Genomic DNA, 27,486 nt, shown 5'->3' with positions numbered 1-27,486 from the left:
ACGGAAAAAACCCAGGATCTGGCCAACAAGTATGCGAAGAAGGCAAAATCATGAGCCAGATGCGGGCATAACCCAGACCTAACCCAGACTTAACCGGTGTTATCCTCTGAAATATTGATCGAAACCAGGTTTAATTGACTGCCTCAGTGTGGTACAACATTACTACGTGATTCAAACACGAAAAAAACCCAGGATCTGGCCAACAAGTTTGCGAAAAGGCGAAAGTATAAGCCAGATGCGGACATAACCCAGACGAAACCCAGGCTTAACCGGTGTTATCCTCTAAAATATTGATCGAAACCAGGTTTAATTGACTGCTTCAGTGTGTTACCACATTACTGCGTGATTCAAACAGGAAAAAAACCCAGGATCTGGGCAACAAGTATGCGAAGAATGCAAAATCATGATCCAGATGCGGACATAACCCAGACGAAACCCAGGCCTAACCGGTGTTATCCTCTAAAATATTGATCGAAACCAGGTTTAATTGACTGCTTCAGTGTGTTACCACATTACTACGTGATTCAATCACGAAAAAAACCCAGGATCTGGCCAACAAGTATGCGAAGAAGGCAAAATCATGAGCCAGATGCGGGCATAACCCAGACCTAACCCAGACCTAACCGGTGTTATCCTCTAAAATATTGATCGAGACCAGGTTTAATTGACTGCTTCAGTGTGTTACCACATTACTGCGTGATTCAAACACGAGAAAAACCCAGGATCTGGCCAACAAGTATGCGAAGAAGGCAAAATCATGAGCCAGATGCGGGCATAACCCAGACCTAACCCAGACCTAACCGGTGTTATCCTCTAAAATACTGTCCGAATCCAGGTTTAATGGATTGTTTCTGTGTCGTACCACATTACCACGTGATTCAAACCCGAAAAAACCCAGGATCTAGCCAACAAGTTTGCGAAAAAGGCGAAAGTATAAGCCAGATGCGCGCATATCCCAGACCTAACACAGGCCTAACCGGTGTTATCCTCTAAAATACTGTCCAAATCCAGGTTTAATGGACTGTTTCTGTGTGGTACCACATTACTGCGTGATTCAAACACGAAAAAAACCCAGGATCTGGCCATCACGTATGCGAAGAAGGCAAAATCATGAGCCAGATGCGGGCATAACCCAGACCTAACCGGTGTTATCCTCCAAAATATTGATCGAAACCAGGTTTAATTGACTGCTTCAGTGTGTTACCACATTACTGCGTGATTCAAACACGAGAAAAACCCAGGATCTGGCCATCACGTATGCGAAGAAGGCAAAATCATGAGCCAGATGCGGGCATAACCCAGACCTAACCCAGACCTAACCGGTGTTATGCTCCAAAATATTGATCGAAACCAGGGTTAATTGACTGCTTCAGTGTGTTACCACATTACTGCGTGATTCAAACACGAAAAAAACTCAGGATCTGGCCAACAAGTATGCGAAGAAGGCAAAATCATGAGCCAGATGCGGACATAGCCCAGACGAAACCCACGCCTAACCGGTGTTATCCTCTAAAATATTGATCGAAGCCAGGGTTAATTGACTGCTTCAGTGTGTTACCACATTACTACGTGATTCAATCACGAAAAAAACCCTGGATCTGGCCAACAAGTATGCGAAGAAGGCAAAATCATGAGCCAGATGCGGGCATAACCCAGACCTAACCCAGACCTAACCGGTGTTATCCTCTAAAATATTGATCGAAACCAGGGTTAATTGACTGCTTCATTGTGTTACCACATTACTACGTGATTCAAACACGAAAAAAACCCAGGATCTGGCCATCAAGTATGCGAAGAAGGCAAAATCATGAGCCAGATGCGGGCATATCCCGGACCTAACCCAGACTTAACCGGTGTTATCCTCTGAAATATTGATCGAAACCAGGTTTAATTGACTGCCTCAGTGTGGTACAACATTACTACGTGATTCAAACACGAAAAAAACCCAGGAACTGGCCAACAAGTTTGCGAAAAGGCGAAAGTATAAGCCAGATGCGGGCATAACCCAGACCTAACCCAGACCTAACCGGTGTTATGCTCTAAAATATTAATCGAAACCAGGTTTAATTGACAGCTTCAGTGTGTTACCACATTACTACGTGATTCAAACACGAAAAAAACCCAGGATCTGGCCAACAAGTATGCGAAGAAGGCAAAATCATGAGCCAGATGCGGGCATAACCCAGACCTAACCCAGACTTAACCGGTGTTATCCTCTAAAATATTGATCGAAACCAGGTTTAATTGACTGCTTAAGTTTGTTACCACATTACTACGTGATTCAAACACGAAAAAAACCCAGGATCTGGCCATCAAGTTTGCGAAAAAGGCGAAAGTATAAGCCAGTTGCGCGCATATCCCAGACCTAACCCAGACCTAACCGGTGTTATCCTCTAAAATACTGTCCGAATCCAGGTTTAATGGATTGTTTCTGTGTCGTACCACATTACCACGTGATTCAAACCCGAAAAAACCCAGGATCTAGCCAACAAGTTTGCGAAAAAGGCGAAAGTATAAGCCAGATGCGCGCATAACTCCCAGACCTAACCCAGGCCTAACCGGTGTTATCCTCTAAAATACTGTCCAAATCCAGGTTTAATGGACTGTTTCTTTGTGGTACCACATTACTGCGTGATTCAAACACGAAAAAAACCCAGGATCTGGCCATCAAGTATGCGAAGAAGGCAAAATCATGAGCCAGATGCGGGCATAACCCATACCTAACCCAGACCTAACCGGTGTTATCCTCCAAAATATTGATCGAAACCAGGGTTAATTGACTGCTTCAGTGTGTTACCACATTACTACGTGATTCAAACACGAAAAAAACCCAGGATCTGGCCATTAAGTATGCGAAGAAGGCAAAATCATGAGCCAGATGCGGGCATAACCCAGACCTAACCCAGACCTAACCGGTGTTATCCTCTAAAATATTGATCGAAACCAGGGTTAATTGACTGCTTCATTGTGTTTCCACATTACTACGTGATTCAAACACGAAAAAAACCCAGGATCTGGCCAACAAGTTTGCGAAAGGCGAAAGTATAAGCCAGATGCGGGCATAACCCAGACCTAACCCAGACCTAACCGGTGTTATCCTCTAAAATATTGATCGAAACCAGGTTTAATTGACAGCTTCAGTGTGTTACCACATTACTACGTGATTCAAACACGAAAAAAACCCAGGATCTGGCCAACAAGTATGCGAAGAAGGCAAAATCATAAGCCAGATGCGGGCTTAACCCAGACCTAACCCAGACCTAACCGGTGTTATCCTCTAAAATATTGATCGAAACCAGGTTTAATTGACTGCTTCAGTTTGTTACCACATTACTACGTGATTCAAACACGAAAAAAACCCAGGATCTGGCCAACAAGTTTGCGAAAAAGGCGAAAGTATAAGCCAGTTGCGCGCATATCCCTGACCTAACCCAGACCTAACCGGTGTTATCCTCTAAAATACTGTCCGAATCCAGGTTTAATGGATTGTTTCTGTGTCGTACCACATTACCACGTGATTCAAACCCGAAAAAACCCAGGATCTAGCCAACAAGTTTGCGAAAAAGGCGAAAGTATAAGCCAGATGCGCGCATATCCCAGACCTAACCGAGGCCTAACCGGTGTTATCCTCTAAAATACTGTCCAAATCCAGGTTTAATGGACTGTTTCTGTGTGGTACCACATTACTGCGTGATTCAAACACGAAAAAATCCCAGGATCTGGCCATCAAGTATGCGAAGAAGGCAAAATCATGAGCCAGATGCGGGCATAACCCAGACCTAACCCAGACCTAACCGGTGTTATCCTCCAAAATATTGATCGAAACCAGGGTTAATTGACTGCTTCATTGTGTTACCACATTACTACGTGATTCAAACACGAAAAAAACCCAGGATCTGGCCAACAAGTATGCGAAGAAGGCAAAATCATGAGCCAGATGCGGGCATATCCCGGACCTAACCCAGACCTAACCGGTGTTATCCTCTGAAATATTGATCGAAACCTGGTTTAATTGACTGCTTCAGTGTGTTACCACATTCCTACGTGATTCAAACACGAAAAAAACCCAGGATCTGGCCAACAAGTATGCGAAGAAGGCAAAATCATGAGCCAGATGCGGGCATATTCCGGACCTAACCCAGACCTAACCGGTGTTATCCTCTGAAATATTGATCGACACCAGGTTTAATTGACTGCCTCAGTGTGGTACCACATTACTACGTGATTCAAACACGGAAAAAACCCAGGATCTGGCCAACAAGTTTGCGAAAAAGGCGAAAGTATAAGCCAGATGCGCGCATATCCCAGACCTAACCCAGACCTAACCGGTGTTATCCTCTAAAATATTGATCGAAACAAGGTTTAATTAACTGCTTCAGTGTGTTACCACATTACTGCGTGATTCAAACTCGAAAAAAACCCAGGATCTGGCCAACAAGTATGCGAAGAAGGCAAAATCATGAGCCAGGTGCGGACATAACCCAGACGAAACCCAGGCCTAACCGGTGTTATCCTCTAAAATACTGTCCGAATCCAGGTTTAATGGACTGTTTCTGTGTGGTACCACATTACTGCGTGATTCAAACACGAAAAAAACCCAGGATCTGGCCAACAAGTTTGCGAAAAAGGCGAAAGTATAAGCCAGATGCGGGCATATCCCGGACCTAACCCAGACCTAACCAGTGTTACCCTCTAAAATATTGATCGAAACCAGGGTTAATTGACTGCTTCATTGTGTTACCACATTACTACGTGATTCAAACACGAAAAAAACCCAGGATCTGGCCATCAAGTATGCGAAGAAGGCAAAATCATGAGCCAGATGCGCGCATATCCCAGACCTATCCCAGACCTAACCGGTGTTATCCTCTAAAATATTGATCGAAACCTGGGTTAATTGACTGCTTCATTGTGTTACCACATTACTACGTGATTCAATCACGAAAAAAACCCAGGATCTGGCTATCAAGTATGCGAAGAAGGCAAAATCATTAGCCAGATGCGCGCATATCCCAGACCTAACCCAGACCTAACCGGTGTTATCCTCCAAAATATTCATCGAAACCAGGTTTAATTGACTGCCTCAGTGTGGTACAACATTACTACGTGATTCAAACACGAAAAAAACCCAGGATCTGGCCAACAAGTTTGCGAAAAAGGCAAAATCATGAGCCAGATGCGGGCATATCCCGGACCTAACCCAGACCTAACCGGTGTTATCCTCTAAAATATTCATCGAATCCAGGTTTAATTGACTGCTCCAGTGTGTTACCACATTACTACGTGATTCAAGCACGAAAAAAACCCAGGATCTGGCCAACGAGTATGCGAAGAAGGCAAAATCATGAGCCAGATGCGGGCATATCCCGGACCTAACCCAGACCTAACCGGTGTTATCCTCTGAAATATTGATCGAAACCAGGTTTGATTGATTGCTTCAGTGTGGTACAACATTACTACGTGATTCAAACACGAAAAAAACCCAGGATCTGGCCAACAAGTTTGCGAAAAAGGCAAAATCATGAGCCAGATGCGCGCATATCCCAGACCTAACCCAGACCTAACCTGTGTTATCCTCTAAAATACTGTCCGAATCCAGGTTTAATGGATTGCTTCTGTGTCGTACCACATTACCACCTGATTCAAACCCGAAAAAACCCAGGATCTAGCCAACAAGTTTGCGAAAAAGGCAAAATCATGAGCCAGATGCGGGCATAACCCAGACCTAACCCAGACCTAACCGGTGTTATCCTCCAAAATATTGATCGAAACCAGGGTTAATTGACTGCTTCATTGTGTTACCACATTACTACGTGATTCAAACACGAAAAAAACCCAGGATCTGGCCAACAAGTATGCGAAGAAGGCAAAATCATGAGCCAGATGCGGGCATATCCCGGACCTAACCCAGACCTAACCGGTGTTATCCTCTGAAATATTGATCGAAACCAGGTTTGATTGACTGCTTCAGTGTGTTACCGCATTACTGCGTGATTCAAACACGAAAAAAACCCAGGATCTGGCCAACAAGTTTGCGAAAAAGGCGAAAGTATAAGCCAGATGCGGGCATATCCCGGACCTAACCCAGACCTAACCGGTGTTATCCTCTAAAGTATTGATCGAAACCAGGGTTAATTGATTGCTTCATTGTGTTACCACATTACTACGTGATTCAAACACGAAAAAAACCCAGGATCTGGCCATCAAGTATGCGAAGAAGGCAAAATCATGAGCCAGATGCGCGCATATCCCAGACCTAACACAGACCTAACCGGTGTTATCCTCTAAAATACTGTCCGAATCCAGGTTTAATGGATTGTTTCTGTGTCGTACCACATTACCACCTGATTCAAACCCGAAAAAACCCAGGATCTAGCCAACAAGTTTGCGAAAAAGGCGAAAGTATAAGCCAGATGCGGGCATAACCCAGACCTAACCCAGACCTAACCGGTGTTATCCTCTAAAATATTGATCGAAACCAGGTTTAATTGACTGCTTCAGTGTGTTACCGCATTACTGCGTTATTCAAACACGAAAAAAACCCAGGATCTGGCCAACAAGTATGCGAAGAAGGCAAAATCACGAGCCAGATGCGGATATAACCCAGACCTAAGCCAGACCTAACCGGTGTTATCCTCTAAAATACTGAGCGAAACGAGGTTTAATTGACTGCTTCATTGTGTTACCACATTACTACGTGATTCAAACACGAAAAAAACCCAGGATCTGGCCGACAAGTATGCAAAGAAGGCAAAATCATGAGCCAGATGCGGGGATATTCCGGAACTAACCCAGACCTAACCGGTGTTATCCTCTGAAATATTGATCGAAACCAGGTTTAATTGACTGCCTCAGTGTGGTACCACATTACTACGTGATTCAAACACGGAAAAACCCCAGGATCTGGCCAACAAGTTTGCGAAAAAGGCGAAAGTATAAGCCAGATGCGCGCATATCCCAGACCTAACCCAGACCTTACCGGTGTTATCCTCTAAAATATTGATCGAGACCAGGTTTAATTGACTGCTTCAGTGTGTTACCACATTACTGCGTGATTCAAACACGAAAAAAACCCAGGATCTGGCCAACAAGTATGCGAAGAAGGCAAAATCATGAGCCAGATGCGGGCATAACCCAGACCTAACCGGTGTTATCCTCCAAAATATGGATCGAAACCAGGGTTAATTGTCTGCTTCATTGTGTTACCACATTACTACGTGATTCATACACGAAAAAAACCCAGGATCTGGGCAACAAGTAAGCGAAGAAGGCAAAATCATGAGCCAGATGCGGGCATATTCCGGACCCAACCCAGACCTAACCGGTGTTATCCTCTGAAATATTGATCGAAACCAGGTTTAATTGACTGCCTCAGTGTGGTACCACATTACTACGTGATTCAAACACGGAAAAAACCCAGGATCTGGCCAACAAGTTTGCGAAAAAGGCGAAAGTATAAGCCAGATGCGGGCATATCCCGGACCTAACCCAGACCTAACCAGTGTTACCCTCTAAAATATTGATCGAAACCAGGGTTAATTCACTGCTTCATTGTGTTACCACATTACTACGTGATTCAAACACGAAAAAAACCCAGGATCTGGCCATCAAGTATGCGAAGAAGGCAAAATCATGAGCCAGATGCGCGCATATCCCAGACCTAACCCAGACCTAACCGGTGTTATCCTCTAAAATATTGATCGAAACCTGGGTTAATTGACTGCTTCATTGTGTTACCACATTACTACGTGATTCAATCACGAAAAAAACCCAGGATCTGGCGATCAAGTATGCGAAGAAGGCAAAATCATTAGCCAGATGCGCGCATATCCCAGACCTAACCCAGGCCTAACCGGTGTTATCCTCTAAAATACTGTCCGAATCCAGGTTTAATGGACTGTTTCTGTGTGGTACCACATTACTGCGTGATTCAAACACGAAAAAAACCCAGGATCTGGCCAACAAGTTTGCGAAAAAGGCAAAATCATGAGCCAGATGCGCGCATATCCCAGACCTAACCCAGACCTAACCTGTGTTATCCTCTAAAATACTGTCCGAATCCAGGTTTAATGGATTGTTTCTGTGTCGTACCACATTACCACCTGATTCAAACCCGAAAAAACACAGGATCTAGCCAACAAGTTTGCGAAAAAGGTGAAAGTATAAGCCAGATGCGGGCATAACCCAGACCTAACCCAGACCTAACCGGTGTTATCCTATAAAATATTGATCGAAACCAGGTTTAATTCACTGCTTCAGTGTGTTACCACATTCCTACGTGATTCAAACACGAAAAAAACCCAGGATCTGGCCAACAAGTATGCGAAGAAGGCAAAATCATGAGCCAGATGCGGGCATATCCCGGACCTAACCCAGACCTAACCGGTGTTGTCCTCTGAAATATTGATCGAAACCAGGTTTAATTGACTGCTTCAGTGTGTTACCACATTCCTACGTGATTCAAACACGAAAAAAACCCAGGATCTGGCCAACAAGTATGCGAAGAAGGCAAAATCATGAGCCAGATGCGGACATATCCCGGACCTAACCCAGGCCTAACCGGTGTTATCCTCTGAAATATTGATCGAAACCAGGTTTGATTGACTGCTTCAGTGTGTTACCGCATTACTGCGTGATTCAAACACGAAAAAAACCCAGGATCTGGCCAACAAGTATGCGTAGAAGGCAAAATCATGAGCCGGATGCGGGCATAACCCAGACCTAACCCAGACCTAACCGGTGTTATCCTCTGAAATATTGATCGAAACCAGGTTTGATTGACTGCTTCAGTGTGTTACCGCATTACTGCGTGATTCAAACACGAAAAAAACCCAGGATCTGGCCAACAAGTATGCGTAGAAGGCAAAATCATGAGCCGGATGCGGGCATAACCCAGACCTAACCCAGACCTAACCGGTGTTATCCTCTAAAATATTGATCGAATCCAGGTTTAATTGACTGCTTCAGTGTGGTACCACATTACTACGTGATTCAAACACGGAAAAAACCCAGGATCTGGCCAACAAGTTTGCGAAAATGGCGAAAGTATAAGCCAGATGCGCGCATATACCAGACCTAACCCAGACCTAACCGGTGTTGTCCTCTAAAATATTGATCGAATCCAGGTTTAATTGACTGCTTCAGTGTGGTACCACATTAGTACGTGATTCAAACACGGAAAAAACCCAGGATCTGGCCAACAAGTTTGCGAAAAAGGCGAAAGTATAAGCCAGATGCGCGCATATACCAGACCTAACCCAGACCTAACCGGTGTTGTCCTCTAAAATATTGATCGAAACCAGGTTTAATTGACTGCTTCAGTGTGTTACCACATTACTACGTGATTCAAACACGAAAAAAACCCAGGATCTGGCCATCAAGTATGCGAAGAAGGCAAAATCATGAGCCAGATGCGCGCATATCCCAGACCTAACCCAGACCTAACCGGTTTTATCCTCTAAAATATTGATCGAAACCAGGGTTAATTGACTGCTTCATTGTGTTACCACATTACTACGTGATTCAATCACGAAATAAACCCAGGATCTGGCCATCAAGTATGCGAAGAAGGCAAAATCATTAGCCAGATGCGCGCATATCCCAGTACTAAACCAGACCTAACCGGTGTTATCCTCCAAAATATTCATCGAAACCAGGTTTAATTGACTGCCTCAGTGTGGTACAACATTACTACGTGATTCAAACCCGAAAAAACCCAGGATCTAGCCAACAAGTTTGCGAAAAAGGCGAAAGTATAAGCCAGATGCGGACATAACCCAGACGAAATCCTGGCCTAACCGGTGTTATCCTCTAAAATATTGATCGAATCCAGGTTTAATTGACTGCTTCAGTGTGGTACCACATTACTACGTGATTCAAACACGGAAAAAACCCAGGATCTGGCCAACAAGTATGCGAAGAAGGCAAAATCATGAGCCAGATGCGCGAATAACCCAGACCTAACCCAGACCTAACCGGTGTTATCCTCTGAAATATTGATCGAAACCAGGTTTGATTGACTGCTTCAGTGTGTTACCGCATTACTGCGCGATTCAAACACGAAAAAAACCCAGGATCTGGCCAACAAGTATGCGTAGAAGGCAAAATCATGAGCCGGATGCGGGCATAACCCAGACCTAACCCAGACCTAACCGGTGTTATCCTCTGAAATATTGATCGAAACCAGGTTTGATTGACTGCTTCAGTGTGTTACCGCATTACTGCGTGATTCAAACACGAAAAAAACCCAGGATCTGGCCAACAAGTATGCGAGGAAGGCAAAATCATGAGCCAGATGCGGGCATATCCCGGACCTAACCCAGACCTAACCGGTGTTATCCTCTGAAATATTGATCGAAACCAGGTTTAATTGACTGCTTCAGTGTGTTACCACATTCCTACGTGATTCAAACACGAAAAAAACCCAGGATCTGGCCAACAAGTATGCGAAGAAGGTAAAATCACGAGCCAGATGCGGGTATAACCCAGACCTAAGCCAGACCTAACCGGTGTTATCCTCTAAAATACTGAGCGAAACGAGGTTTAATTGACTGCTTCATTGTGTTACCACATTACTACGTGATTCAAACACGAAAAAAACCCAGGATCTGGCCGACAAGTATGCGAAGAAGGCAAAATCATGAGCCAGATGCGGGGATATTCCGGAACTAACCCAGACCTAACCGGTGTTATCCTCTGTAATATTGATCGAAACCAGGTTTAATTGACTGCCTCAGTGTGGTACCACATTACTACGTGATTCAAACACGGAAAAAACCCAGGATCTGGCCAACAAGTTTGCGAAAAAGGCGAAAGTATAAGCCAGATGCGCGCATATCCCAGACCTAACCCAGACCTAACCGGTGCTATTCTCTAAAATATTGATCGAAACCAGGTTTAATTGACTGCCTCAGTGTGGTACCACATTACTACGTGATTCAAACACGGAAAAAACCCAGGATCTGGCCAACAAGTATACGAAGAAGGCAAAATCATGAGCCAGATGCGGGCATAACCCAGACCTATCCCAGACCTAACCGGTGTTATCCTCTAAAATAATGTCCGAATCCAGGTTTAATGGATTGTTTCTGTGTCGTACCACATTACCACGTGATTCAATCCCGAAAAAACCCAGGATCTAGCCAACAAGTTTGCGAAAAAGGCGAAAGTATAAGCCAGATGCGCGCATATCCCAGACCTAACCCAGACCTAACCGGTGTTATCCTCTAAAATATTGATCGAAACCAGGTTTGATTTACTGCTTCAGTGTGTTACCACATTACTACGTGATTCAAACACGGAAAAAACCCAGGATCTGGCCAACAAGTTTGCGAAAAAGGCGAAAGTATAAGCCAGATGCGGGCATATCCCGGACCTAACCCAGACCTAACCGGTGTTATCCTCTAAAATATTGATCGAAACCAGGTTTAATTGACTGCCTCAGTGTGGTACAACATTACTACGTGATTCAAACACGAAAAAAACCCAGGATCTGGCCAACAAGTTTGCGAAAAAGGCAAAATCATGAGCCAGATGCGCGCATATCCCAGACCTAACACAGACCTAACCGGTGTTATCCTCTAAAATACTGTCCGAATCCAGGTTTAATGGATTGTTTCTGTGTCGTACCACATTACCACCTGATTCAAACCCGAAAAAACCCAGGATCTAGCCAACAAGTTTGCGAAAAAGGCGAAAGTATAAGCCAGATGCGGGCATAACCCAGACCTAACCCAGACCTAACCGGTGTTTCCTCTAAAATATTGATTGAAACCAGGTTTAATTGACTGCTTCAGTGTGTTACCGCATTACTGCGTGATTCAAACACGAAAAAAACCCAGGATCTGGCCAACAAGTATGCGAAGAAGGCAAAATCATGAGCCAGGTGCGGACATAACCCAGACGAAATCCTGGCCTAACCGGTGTTATCCTCTAAAATATTGATCGAATCCAGGTTTAATTGACTGCTTCAGTGTGTTACCACATTACTACGTGATTCAAACACGAAAAAAACCCAGGATCTGGCCAACAAGTATGCGAAGAAGGCAAAATCATGAGCCAGATGCGGGCATATCCCGGACCTAACCCAGACCTAACCGGTGTTATCCTCTGAAATATTGATCGAAACCAGGTTTAATTGACTGCTTCAGTGTGTTACCATATTCCTACGTGATTCAAACACGAAAAAAACCCAGGATCTGGCCAACAAGTTTGCGAAGAAGGCAAAATCACGAGCCAGATGCGGGTATAACCCAGACCTAAGCCAGACCTAACCGGTGTTATCCTCTAAAATACTGAGCGAAACGAGGTTTAATTGACTGCTTCATTGTGTTACCACATTACTACGTGATTCAAACACGAAAAAACCCAGGATCTGGCCGACAAGTATGCGAAGAAGGCAAAATCATGAGCCAGATGCGGGGATATTCCGGAACTAACCCAGACCTAACCGGTGTTATCCTCTGTAATATTGATCGAAACCAGGTTTAATTGACTGCCTCAGTGTGGTACCACATTACTACGTGATTCAAACACGGAAAAAACCCAGGATCTGGCCAACAAGTTTGCGAAAAAGGCGAAAGTATAAGCCAGATGCGCGCATATACCAGACCTAACCCAGACCTAACCGGTGTTGTCCTCTAAAATATTGATCGAAACCAGGTTTAATTGACTGCTTCAGTGTGTTACCACATTACTACGTGATTCAAACACGAAAAAAACCCAGGATCTGGCCAACAAGTTTGCGAAAAAGGCGAAAGTATAAGCCAGATGCGCGCATATCCCAGACCTAACCCAGACCTAACCGGTGCTATTCTCTAAAATATTGATCGAAACCAGGTTTAATTGACTGCCTCAGTGTGGTACCACATTACTACGTGATTCAAACACGGAAAAAACCCAGGATCTGGCCAACAAGTATACGAAGAAGGCAAAATCATGAGCCAGATGCGGGCATAACCCAGACCTATCCCAGACCTAACCGGTGTTATCCTCTAAAATAATGTCCGAATCCAGGTTTAATGGATTGTTTCTGTGTCGTACCACATTACCACGTGATTCAATCCCGAAAAAACCCAGGATCTAGCCAACAAGTTTGCGAAAAAGGCGAAAGTATAAGCCAGATGCGCGCATATCCCAGACCTAACCCAGACCTAACCGGTGTTATCCTCTAAAATATTGATCGAAACCAGGGTTAATTGATTGCTTCATTGTGTTACCACATTACTACGTGATTCAAACACGAAAAAAACCCAGGATCTGGCCATCAAGTATGCGAAGAAGGCAAAATCATGAGCCAGATGCGCGCATATCCCAGACCTAACCCAGACCTAACCGGTTTTATCCTCTAAAATATTGATCGAAACCAGGGTTAATTGACTGCTTCATTGTGTTACCACATTACTACGTGATTCAATCACGAAATAAACCCAGGATCTGGCCATCAAGTATGCGAAGAAGGCAAAATCATTAGCCAGATGCGCGCATATCACAGTACTAAACCAGACCTAACCGGTGTTATCCTCCAAAATATTCATCGAAACCAGGTTTAATTGACTGCCTCAGTGTGGTACAACATTACTACGTGATTCAAACACGAAAAAAACCCAGGATCTGGCCAACAAGTTTGCGAAAAAGGCAAAATCATGAGCCAGATGCGCGCATATCCCAGACCTAACACAGACCTAACCGGTGTTATCCTCTAAAATACTGTCCGAATCCAGGTTTAATGGATTGTTTCTGTGTCGTACCACATTACCACCTGATTCAAACCCGAAAAAACCCAGGATCTAGCCAACAAGTTTGCGAAAAAGGCGAAAGTATAAGCCAGATGCGGGCATAACCCAGACCTAACCCAGACCTAACCGGTGTTATCCTCTAAAATATTGCTCGAAACCAGGTTTAATTGACTGCTTCAGTGTGTTACCGCATTACTGCGTGATTCAAACACGAAAAAAACCCAGGATCTGGCCAACAAGTATGCGAACAAGGCAAAATCATGAGCCAGGTGCGGACATAACCCAGACGAAATCCTGGCCTAACCGGTGTTATCCTCTAAAATATTGATCGAAACCAGGGTTAATTGATTGCTTCATTGTGTTACCACATTACTACGTGATTCAAACACGAAAAAAACCCAGGATCTGGCCATCAAGTATGCGAAGAAGGCAAAATCATGAGCCAGATGCGCGCATATCCCAGACCTAACCCAGACCTAACCGGTTTTATCCTCTAAAATATTGATCGAAACCAGGGTTAATTGACTGCTTCATTGTGTTACCACATTACTACGTGATTCAATCACGAAATAAACCCAGGATCTGGCCATCAAGTATGCGAAGAAGGCAAAATCATTAGCCAGATGCGCGCATATCCCAGACCTAACCCAGACCTAACCGGTGTTATCCTCCAAAATATTCATCGAAACCAGGTTTAATTGACTGCCTCAGTGTGGTACAACATTACTACGTGATTCAAACACGAAAAAAACCCAGGATCTGGCCAACAAGTTTGCGAAAAAGGTAAAATCATGAGCCAGATGCGCGCATATCCCAGACCTAACACAGACCTAACCGGTGTTATCCTCTGAAATACTGTCCGAATCCAGGTTTAATGGATTGTTTCTGTGTCGTACCACATTACCACCTGATTCAAACCCGAAAAAACCCAGGATCTAGCCAACAAGTTTGCGAAAAAGGCGAAAGTATAAGCCAGATGCGGGCATAACCCAGACCTAACCCAGACCTAACCGGTGTTATCCTCTAAAATATTGATCGAAACCAGGTTTAATTGACTGCTTCAGTGTGTTACCGCATTACTGCGTGATTCAAACACGAAAAAAACCCAGGATCTGGCCAACAAGTATGCGAACAAGGCAAAATCATGAGCCAGGTGCGGACATAACCCAGACGAAATCCTGGCCTAACCGGTGTTATCCTCTAAAATATTGATCGAATCCAGGTTTAATTGACTGCTTCAGTGTGTTACCACATTACTACGTGATTCAAGCACGAAAAAAACCCAGGATCTGGCCAACAAGTATGCGTAGAAGGCAAAATCATGAGCCAGATGCGGGCATAACCCAGACCTAACCCAGACCTAACCGGTGTTATCCTCTAAAATATTGATCGAATCCAGGTTTAATTGACTGCTTCAGTGTGTTACCACATTACTACGTGATTCAAGCACGAAAAAAACCCAGGATCTGGCCAACGAGTATGCGAAGAAGGCAAAATCATGAGCCAGATGCGGGTATAACCCAGACCTTACCCAGACCTAACCGGTGTTATCCTCTAAAATATTGATCGAAACCAGGTTTAATTGACTGCTTCAGTGTGTTACCACATTCCTACGTGATTCAAACACGAAAAAAACCCAGGATCTGGCCAACAAGTATGCGAAGAAGGCAAAATCCTGAGCCAGATGCGGGCATAACCCAGACCTAACCCAGACCTAACCGGTGTTATCCTCCAAAATATTGATCGAAACCAGGGTTAATTGACTGCTTCATTGTGTTACCACATTACTACGTGATTCAAACACGAAAAAAACCCAGGATCTGGCCAACAAGTATGCGAAGAAGGCAAAATCATGAGCCAGATGCGGGCATATCCCGGACCTAACCCAGACCTAACCGGTGTTGTCCTCTGAAATATTGATCGAAACCAGGTTTAATTGACTGCTTCAGTGTGTTACCACATTCCTACGTGATTCAAACACGAAAAAAACCCAGGATCTGGCCAACAAGTATGCGAAGAAGTCAAAATCACGAGCCAGATGCGGGTATAACCCAGACCTAAGCCAGACCTAACCGGTGTTATCCTCTAAAATACTGAGCGAAACGAGGTTTAATTGACTGCTTCATTGTGTGACCACATTACTACGTGATTCAAACACGAAAAAAAGCCAGGATCTGGCCGACAAGTATGCGAAGAAGGCAAAATCATGAGCCAGATGCGGGGATATTCCGGAACTAACCCAGACCTAACCGGTGTTATCCTCTGTAATATTGATCGAAACCAGGTTTAATTGACTGCCTCAGTGTGGTACCACATTACTACGTGATTCAAACACGGAAAAAACCCAGGATCTGGCCAACAAGTTTGCGAAAAAGGCGAAAGTATAAGCCAGATGCGCGCATATACCAGACCTAACCCAGACCTAACCGGTGTTGTCCTCTAAAATATTGATCGAAACCAGGTTTAATTGACTGCTTCAGTGTGTTACCACATTACTACGTGATTCAAACACGGAAAAAACCCAGGATCTGGCCAACAAGTTTGCGAAAAAGGCGAAAGTATAAGCCAGATGCGCGCATATCCCAGACCTAACCCAGACCTAACCGGTGCTATTCTCTAAAATATTGATCGAAACCAGGTTTAATTGACTGCCTCAGTGTGGTACCACATTACTACGTGATTCAAACACGGAAAAAACCCAGGATCTGGCCAACAAGTATACGAAGAAGGCAAAATCATGAGCCAGATGCGGGCATAACCCAGACCTATCCCAGACCTAACCGGTGTTATCCTCTAAAATAATGTCCGAATCCAGGTTTAATGGATTGTTTCTGTGTCGTACCACATTACCACGTGATTCAATCCCGAAAAAACCCAGGATCTAGCCAACAAGTTTGCGAAAAAGGCGAAAGTATAAGCCAGATGCGCGCATATCCCAGACCTAACCCAGACCTAACCGGTGTTATCCTCTAAAATATTGATCGAAACCAGGTTTGATTTACTGCTTCAGTGTGTTACCACATTACTACGTGATTCAAACACGGAAAAAACCCAGGATCTGGCCAACAAGTTTGCGAAAAAGGCGAAAGTATAAGCCAGATGCGGGCATATCCCGGACCTAACCCAGACCTAACCGGTGTTATCCTCTAAAATATTGATCGAAACCAGGGTTAATTGATTGCTTCATTGTGTTACCACATTACTACGTGATTCAAACACGAAAAAAACCCAGGATCTGGCCATCAAGTATGCGAAGAAGGCAAAATCATGAGCCAGATGCGCGCATATCCCAGACCTAACCCAGACCTAACCGGTTTTATCCTCTAAAATATTGATCGAAACCAGGGTTAATTGACTGCTTCATTGTGTTACCACATTACTACGTGATTCAATCACGAAATAAACCCAGGATCTGGCCATCAAGTATGCGAAGAAGGCAAAATCATTAGCCAGATGCGCGCATATCCCAGTACTAAACCAGACCTAACCGGTGTTATCCTCCAAAATATTCATCGAAACCAGGTTTAATTGACTGCCTCAGTGTGGTACAACATTACTACGTGATTCAAACACGAAAAAAACCCAGGATCTGGCCAACAAGTTTGCGAAAAAGGCAAAATCATGAGCCAGATGCGCGCATATCCCAGACCTAACACAGACCTAACCGGTGTTATCCTCTAAAATACTGTCCGAATCCAGGTTTAATGGATTGTTTCTGTGTCGTACCACATTACCACCTGATTCAAACCCGAAAAAACCCAGGATCTAGCCAACAAGTTTGCGAAAAAGGCGAAAGTATAAGCCAGATGCGGGCATAACCCAGACCTAACCCAGACCTAACCGGTGTTATCCTCTAAAATATTGATCGAAACCAGGTTTAATTGACTGCTTCAGTGTGTTACCGCATTACTGCGTGATTCAAACACGAAAAAAACCCAGGATCTGGCCAACAAGTATGCGAACAAGGCAAAATCATGAGCCAGGTGCGGACATAACCCAGACGAAATCCTGGCCTAACCGGTGTTATCCTCTAAAATATTGATCGAATCCAGGTTTAATTGACTGCTTCAGTGTGCACCACATTACTACGTGATTCAAGCACGAAAAAAACCCAGGATCTGGCCAACAAGTATGCGTAGAAGGCAAAATCATGAGCCAGATGCGGGCATAACCCAGACCTAACCCAGACCTAACCGGTGTTATCCTCTAAAATATTGATCGAATCCAGGTTTAATTGACTGCTTCAGTGTGTTACCACATTACTACGTGATTCAAGCACGAAAAAAACCCAGGATCTGGCCAACGAGTATGCGAAGAAGGCAAAATCATGAGCCAGATGCGGGTATAACCCAGACCTTACCCAGACCTAACCGGTGTTATCCTCTAAAATATTGATCCAAACCAGGTTTAATTGACTGCTTCAGTGTGTTACCACATTCCTACGTGATTCAAACACGAAAAAAACCCAGGATCTGGCCAACAAGTATGCGAAGAAGGCAAAATCCTGAGCCAGATGCGGGCATAACCCAGACCTAACCCAGACCTAACCGGTGTTATCCTCCAAAATATTGATCGAAACCAGGGTTAATTGACTGCTTCATTGTGTTACCACATTACTACGTGATTCAAACACGAAAAAAACCCAGGATCTGGCCAACAAGTATGCGAAGAAGGCAAAATCATGAGCCAGATGCGGGCATATCCCGGACCTAACCCAGACCTAACCGGTGTTGTCCTCTGAAATATTGATCGAAACCAGGTTTAATTGACTGCTTCAGTGTGTTACCACATTACTACGTGATTCAAGCACGAAAAAAACCCAGGATCTGGCCAACGAGTATGCGAAGAAGGCAAAATCATGAGCCAGATGCGCGCATATCCCAGACCTAACCCAGACCTAACCGGTGTTATCCTCCAAAATATTCATCGAAACCAGGTTTAATTGACTGCCTCAGTGTGGTACAACATTACTACGTGATTCAAACACGAAAAAAACCCAGGATCTGGCCAACAAGTTTGCGAAAAAGGTAAAATCATGAGCCAGATGCGCGCATATCCCAGACCTAACACAGACCTAACCGGTGTTATCCTCTGAAATACTGTCCGAATCCAGGTTTAATGGATTGTTTCTGTGTCGTACCACATTACCACCTGATTCAAACCCGAAAAAACCCAGGATCTAGCCAACAAGTTTGCGAAAAAGGCGAAAGTATAAGCCAGATGCGGGCATAACCCAGACCTAACCCAGACCTAACCGGTGTTATCCTCTAAAATATTGATCGAAACCAGGTTTAATTGACTGCTTCAGTGTGTTACCGCATTACTGCGTGATTCAAACACGAAAAAAACCCAGGATCTGGCCAACAAGTATGCGAACAAGGCAAAATCATGAGCCAGGTGCGGACATAACCCAGACGAAATCCTGGCCTAACCGGTGTTATCCTCTAAAATATTGATCGAATCCAGGTTTAATTGACTGCTTCAGTGTGTTACCACATTACTACGTGATTCAAGCACGAAAAAAACCCAGGATCTGGCCAACAAGTATGCGTAGAAGGCAAAATCATGAGCCAGATGCGGGCATAACCCAGACCTAACCCAGACCTAACCGGTGTTATCCTCTAAAATATTGATCGAATCCAGGTTTAATTGACTGCTTCAGTGTGTTACCACATTACTACGTGATTCAAGCACGAAAAAAACCCAGGATCTGGCCAACGAGTATGCGAAGAAGGCAAAATCATGAGCCAGATGCGGGTATAACCCAGACCTTACCCAGACCTAACCGGTGTTATCCTCTAAAATATTGATCGAAACCAGGTTTAATTGACTGCTTCAGTGTGTTACCACATTCCTACGTGATTCAAACACGAAAAAAACCCAGGATCTGGCCAACAAGTATGCGAAGAAGGCAAAATCCTGAGCCAGATGCGGGCATAACCCAGACCTAACCCAGACCTAACCGGTGTTATCCTCCAAAATATTGATCGAAACCAGGGTTAATTGACTGCTTCATTGTGTTACCACATTACTACGTGATTCAAACACGAAAAAAACCCAGGATCTGGCCAACAAGTATGCGAAGAAGGCAAAATCATGAGCCAGATGCGGGCATATCCCGGACCTAACCCAGACCTAACCGGTGTTGTCCTCTGAAATATTGATCGAAACCAGGTTTAATTGACTGCTTCAGTGTGTTACCACATTCCTACGTGATTCAAACACGAAAAAAACCCAGGATCTGGCCAACAAGTATGCGAAGAAGGCAAAATCACGAGCCAGATGCGGGTATAACCCAGACCTAAGCCAGACCTAACCGGTGTTATCCTCTAAAATACTGAGCGAAACGAGGTTTAATTGACTGCTTCATTGTGTGACCACATTACTACGTGATTCAAACACGAAAAAAAGCCAGGATCTGGCCGACAAGTATGCGAAGAAGGCAAAATCATGAGCCAGATGCGGGGATATTCCGGAACTAACCCAGACCTAACCGGTGTTATCCTCTGTAATATTGATCGAAACCAGGTTTAATTGACTGCTTCAGTGTGTTACCACATTACTACGTGATTCAAACACGAAAAAAACCCAGGATCTGGCCAACAAGTTTGCGAAAAAGGCGAAAGTATAAGCCAGATGCGCGCATATCCCAGACCTAACCCAGACCTAACCGGTGCTATTCTCTAAAATATTGATCGAAACCAGGTTTAATTGACTGCCTCAGTGTGGTACCACATTACTACGTGATTCAAACACGGAAAAAACCCAGGATCTGGCCAACAAGTATACGAAGAAGGCAAAATCATGAGCCAGATGCGGGCATAACCCAGACCTATCCCAGACCTAACCGGTGTTATCCTCTAAAATAATGTCCGAATCCAGGTTTAATGGATTGTTTCTGTGTCGTACCACATTACCACGTGATTCAATCCCGAAAAAACCCAGGATCTAGCCAACAAGTTTGCGAAAAAGGCGAAAGTATAAGCCAGATGCGCGCATATCCCAGACCTAACCCAGACCTAACCGGTGTTATCCTCTAAAATATTGATCGAAACCAGGTTTGATTTACTGCTTCAGTGTGTTACCACATTACTACGTGATTCAAACACGGAAAAAACCCAGGATCTGGCCAACAAGTTTGCGAAAAAGGCGAAAGTATAAGCCAGATGCGGGCATATCCCGGACCTAACCCAGACCTAACCGGTGTTATCCTCTAAAATATTGATCGAAACCAGGGTTAATTGATTGCTTCATTGTGTTACCACATTACTACGTGATTCAAACACGAAAAAAACCCAGGATCTGGCCATCAAGTATGCGAAGAAGGCAAAATCATGAGCCTGATGCGCGCATATCCCAGACCTAACCCAGACCTAACCGGTGTTATCCTCCAAAATATTCATCGAAACCAGGTTTAATTGACTGCCTCAGTGTGGTACAACATTACTACGTGATTCAAACACGAAAAAAACCCAGGATCTGGCCAACAAGTTTGCGAAAAAGGTAAAATCATGAGCCAGATGCGCGCATATCCCAGACCTAACACAGACCTAACCGGTGTTATCCTCTGAAATACTGTCCGAATACAGGTTTAATGGATTGTTTCTGTGTCGTACCACATTACCACCTGATTCAAACCCGAAAAAACCCAGGATCTAGCCAACAAGTTTGCGAAAAAGGCGAAAGTATAAGCCAGATGCGGGCATAACCCAGACCTAACCCAGACCTAACCGGTGTTATCCTCTAAAATATTGATCGAAACCAGGTTTAATTGACTGCTTCAGTGTGTTACCGCATTACTGCGTGATTCAAACACGAAAAAAACCCAGGATCTGGCCAACAAGTATGCGAAGAAGGCAAAATCATTAGCCAGATGCGCGCATATCCCAGACCTAACCCAGACCTAACCGGTGTTATCCTCCAAAATATTCATCGAATCCAGGTTTAATTGACTGCTTCAGTGTGTTACCACATTACTACGTGATTCAAGCACGAAAAAAACCCAGGATCTGGCCAACGAGTATGCGAAGAAGGCAAAATCATGAGCCAGATGCGGGTATAACCCAGACCTTACCCAGACCTAACCGGTGTTATCCTCTAAAATATTGATCGAAACCAGGTTTAATTGACTGCTTCAGTGTGTTACCACATTCCTACGTGATTCAAACACGAAAAAAACCCAGGATCTGGCCAACAAGTATGCGAAGAAGGCAAAATCCTGAGCCAGATGCGGGCATAACCCAGACCTAACCCAGACCTAACCGGTGTTATCCTCCAAAATATTGATCGAAACCAGGGTTAATTGACTGCTTCATTGTGTTACCACATTACTACGTGATTCAAACACGAAAAAAACCCAGGATCTGGCCAACAAGTATGCGAAGAAGGCAAAATCATGAGCCAGATGCGGGCATATCCCGGACCTAACCCAGACCTAACCGGTGTTGTCCTCTGAAATATTGATCGAAACCAGGTTTAATTGACTGCTTCAGTGTGTTACCACATTACTACGTGATTCAAGCACGAAAAAAACCCAGGATCTGGCCAACGAGTATGCGAAGAAGGCAAAATCATGAGCCAGATGCGCGCATATCCCAGACCTAACCCAGACCTAACCGGTGTTATCCTCCAAAATATTCATCGAAACCAGGTTTAATTGACTGCCTCAGTGTGGTACAACATTACTACGTGATTCAAACACGAAAAAAACCCAGGATCTGGCCAACAAGTTTGCGAAAAAGGTAAAATCATGAGCCAGATGCGCGCATATCCCAGACCTAACACAGACCTAACCGGTGTTATCCTCTGAAATACTGTCCGAATCCAGGTTTAATGGATTGTTTCTGTGTCGTACCACATTACCACCTGATTCAAACCCGAAAAAACCCAGGATCTAGCCAACAAGTTTGCGAAAAAGGCGAAAGTATAAGCCAGATGCGGGCATAACCCAGACCTAACCCAGACCTAACCGGTGTTATCCTCTAAAATATTGATCGAAACCGGGTTTAATTGACTGCTTCAGTGTGTTACCGCATTACTGCGTGATTCAAACACGAAAAAAACCCAGGATCTGGCCAACAAGTATGCGAACAAGGCAAAATCATGAGCCAGGTGCGGACATAACCCAGACGAAATCCTGGCCTAACCGGTGTTATCCTCTAAAATATTGATCGAATCCAGGTTTAATTGACTGCTTCAGTGTGTTACCACATTACTACGTGATTCAAGCACGAAAAAAACCCAGGATCTGGCCAACAAGTATGCGTAGAAGGCAAAATCATGAGCCAGATGCGGGCATAACCCAGACCTAACCCAGACCTAACCGGTGTTATCCTCTAAAATATTGATCGAATCCAGGTTTAATTGACTGCTTCAGTGTGTTACCACATTACTACGTGATTCAAGCACGAAAAAAACCCAGGATCTGGCCAACGAGTATGCGAAGAAGGCAAAATCATGAGCCAGATGCGGGTATAACCCAGACCTTACCCAGACCTAACCGGTGTTATCCTCTAAAATATTGATCGAAACCAGGTTTAATTGACTGCTTCAGTGTGTTACCACATTCCTACGTGATTCAAACACGAAAAAAACCCAGGATCTGGCCAACAAGTATGCGAAGAAGGCAAAATCCTGAGCCAGATGCGGGCATAACCCAGACCTAACCCAGACCTAACCGGTGTTATCCTCCAAAATATTGATCGAAACCAGGGTTAATTGACTGCTTCATTGTGTTACCACATTACTACGTGATTCAAACACGAAAAAAACCCAGGATCTGGCCAACAAGTATGCGAAGAAGGCAAAATCATGAGCCAGATGCGGGCATATCCCGGACCTAACCCAGACCTAACCGGTGTTGTCCTCTGAAATATTGATCGAAACCAGGTTTAATTGACTGCTTCAGTGTGTTACCACATTCCTACGTGATTCAAACACGAAAAAAACCCAGGATCTGGCCAACAAGTATGCGAAGAAGGCAAAATCACGAGCCAGATGCGGGTATAACCCAGACCTAAGCCAGACCTAACCGGTGTTATCCTCTAAAATACTGAGCGAAACGAGGTTTAATTGACTGCTTCATTGTGTGACCACATTACTACGTGATTCAAACACGAAAAAAAGCCAGGATCTGGCCGACAAGTATGCGAAGAAGGCAAAATCATGAGCCAGATGCGGGGATATTCCGGAACTAACCCAGACCTAACCGGTGTTATCCTCTGTAATATTGATCGAAACCAGGTTTAATTGACTGCTTCAGTGTGTTACCACATTACTACGTGATTCAAACACGAAAAAAACCCAGGATCTGGCCAACAAGTTTGCGAAAAAGGCGAAAGTATAAGCCAGATGCGCGCATATCCCAGACCTAACCCAGACCTAACCGGTGCTATTCTCTAAAATATTGATCGAAACCAGGTTTAATTGACTGCCTCAGTGTGGTACCACATTACTACGTGATTCAAACACGGAAAAAACCCAGGATCTGGCCAACAAGTATACGAAGAAGGCAAAATCATGAGCCAGATGCGGGCATAACCCAGACCTATCCCAGACCTAACCGGTGTTATCCTCTAAAATAATGTCCGAATCCAGGTTTAATGGATTGTTTCTGTGTCGTACCACATTACCACGTGATTCAATCCCGAAAAAACCCAGGATCTAGCCAACAAGTTTGCGAAAAAGGCGAAAGTATAAGCCAGATGCGCGCATATCCCAGACCTAACCCAGACCTAACCGGTGTTATCCTCTAAAATATTGATCGAAACCAGGTTTGATTTACTGCTTCAGTGTGTTACCACATTACTACGTGATTCAAACACGGAAAAAACCCAGGATCTGGCCAACAAGTTTGCGAAAAAGGCGAAAGTATAAGCCAGATGCGGGCATATCCCGGACCTAACCCAGACCTAACCGGTGTTATCCTCTAAAATATTGATCGAAACCAGGGTTAATTGATTGCTTCATTGTGTTACCACATTACTACGTGATTCAAACACGAAAAAAACCCAGGATCTGGCCATCAAGTATGCGAAGAAGGCAAAATCATGAGCCTGATGCGCGCATATCCCAGACCTAACCCAGACCTAACCGGTTTTATCCTCTAAAATATTGATCGAAACCAGGGTTAATTGACTGCTTCATTGTGTTACCACATTACTACGTGATTCAATCACGAAAAAAACCCAGGATCTGGCCAACAAGTTTGCGATAAGGCAAAATCATGAGCCAGATGCGCGCATATCCCAGACCTAACACAGACCTAACCGGTGTTATCCTCTAAAATACTGTCCGAATCCAGGTTTAATGGATTGTTTCTGTGTCGTACCACATTACCACCTGATTCAAACCCGAAAAAACCCAGGATCTAGCCAACAAGTTTGCGAAAAAGGCGAAAGTATAAGCCAGATGCGGGCATAACCCAGACTAACCCAGACCTAACCGGTGTTATCCTCTAAAATATTGATCGAAACCAGGTTTAATTGACTGCTTCAGTGTGTTACCGCATTACTGCGTGATTCAAACACGAAAAAAACCCAGGATCTGGCCAACAAGTATGCGAACAAGGCAAAATCATGAGCCAGGTGCGGACATAACCCAGACGAAATCCTGGCCTAACCGGTGTTATCCTCTAAAATATTGATCGAAACCAGGGTTAATTGATTGCTTCATTGTGTTACCACATTACTACGTGATTCAAACACGAAAAAAACCCAGGATCTGGCCATCAAGTATGCGAAAAAGGCGAAAGTATAAGCCAGATGCCGGCATATCCCGGACCTAACCCGGACCTAACCGGTGTTATCCTCTAAAATATTGATCGAAACCAGGGTTAATTGATTGCTTCATTGTGTTACCACATTACTACGTGATTCAAACACGAAAAAAACCCAGGATCTGGCCATCAAGTATGCGAAGAAGGCAAAATCATGAGCCAGATGCGCGCATATCCCAGACCTAACCCAGACCTAACCGGTTTTATCCTCTAAAATATTGATCGAAACCAGGGTTAATTGACTGCTTCATTGTGTTACCACATTACTACGTGATTCAATCACGAAATAAACCCAGGATCTGGCCATCAAGTATGCGAAGAAGGCAAAATCATTAGCCAGATGCGCGCATATCCCAGTACTAAACCAGACCTAACCGGTGTTATCCTCCAAAATATTCATCGAAACCAGGTTTAATTGACTGCCTCAGTGTGGTACAACATTACTACGTGATTCAAACACGAAAAAAACCCAGGATCTGGCCAACAAGTTTGCGAAAAAGGCAAAATCATGAGCCAGATGCGCGCATATCCCAGACCTAACACAGACCTAACCGGTGTTATCCTCTAAAATACTGTCCGAATCCAGGTTTAATGGATTGTTTCTGTGTCGTACCACATTACCACCTGATTCAAACCCGAAAAAACCCAGGATCTAGCCAACAAGTTTGCGAAAAAGGCGAAAGTATAAGCCAGATGCGGGCATAACCCAGACTAACCCAGACCTAACCGGTGTTATCCTCTAAAATATTGATCGAAACCAGGTTTAATTGACTGCTTCAGTGTGTTACCGCATTACTGCGTGATTCAAACACGAAAAAAACCCAGGATCTGGCCAACAAGTATGCGAACAAGGCAAAATCATGAGCCAGGTGCGGACATAACCCAGACGAAATCCTGGCCTAACCGGTGTTATCCTCTAAAATATTGATCGAAACCAGGGTTAATTGATTGCTTCATTGTGTTACCACATTACTACGTGATTCAAACACGAAAAAAACCCAGGATCTGGCCATCAAGTATGCGAAGAAGGCAAAATCATGAGCCAGATGCGCGCATATCCCAGACCTAACCCAGACCTAACCGGTTTTATCCTCTAAAATATTGATCGAAACCAGGGTTAATTGACTGCTTCATTGTGTTACCACATTACTACGTGATTCAATCACGAAATAAACCCAGGATCTGGCCATCAAGTATGCGAAGAAGGCAAAATCATTAGCCAGATGCGCGCATATCCCAGACCTAACCCAGACCTAACCGGTGTTATCCTCCAAAATATTCATCGAAACCAGGTTTAATTGACTGCCTCAGTGTGGTACAACATTACTACGTGATTCAAACACGAAAAAAACCCAGGATCTGACCAACAAGTTTGCGAAAAAGGCAAAATCATGAGCCAGATGCGGGCATATCCCAGACCTAACACAGACCTAACCGGTGTTATCCTCTAAAATACTGCCCGACTCCAGGTTTAATGGATTGTTTCTGTGTCGTACCACATTACCACCTGATTCAAACCCGAAAAAACCCAGGATCTAGCCAACAAGTTTGCGAAAAAGGCGAAAGTATAAGCCAGATGCGGGCATAACCCAGACCTAACCCAGACCTAACCGGTGTTATCCTCTAAAATATTGATCGAAACCAGGTTTAATTGACTGCTTCAGTGTGTTACCGCATTACTGCGTGATTCAAACACGAAAAAAACCCAGGATCTGGCCAACAAGTATGCGAGGAAGGCAAAATCATGAGCCAGGTGCGGACATAACCCAGACGAAATCCTGGCCTAACCGGTGTTATCCTCTAAAATATTGATCGAATCCAGGTTTAATTGACTGCTTCAGTGTGTTACCACAATACTACGTGATTCAAGCACGAAAAAAACCCAGGATCTGGCCAACAAGTATGCGTAGAAGGCAAAATCATGAGCCAGATGCGGGCATAACCCAGACCTAACCCAGACCTAACCGGTGTTAT

This window comes from Colletes latitarsis, unplaced genomic scaffold (assembly GCF_051014445.1).
Source record: "Colletes latitarsis isolate SP2378_abdomen unplaced genomic scaffold, iyColLati1 scaffold0002, whole genome shotgun sequence".
NCBI lineage: Eukaryota > Metazoa > Arthropoda > Insecta > Hymenoptera > Colletidae > Colletes > Colletes latitarsis.
The sequence above is the reverse complement of the archived record's forward strand: the minus strand, read 5'-3'. Positions refer to the sequence as shown.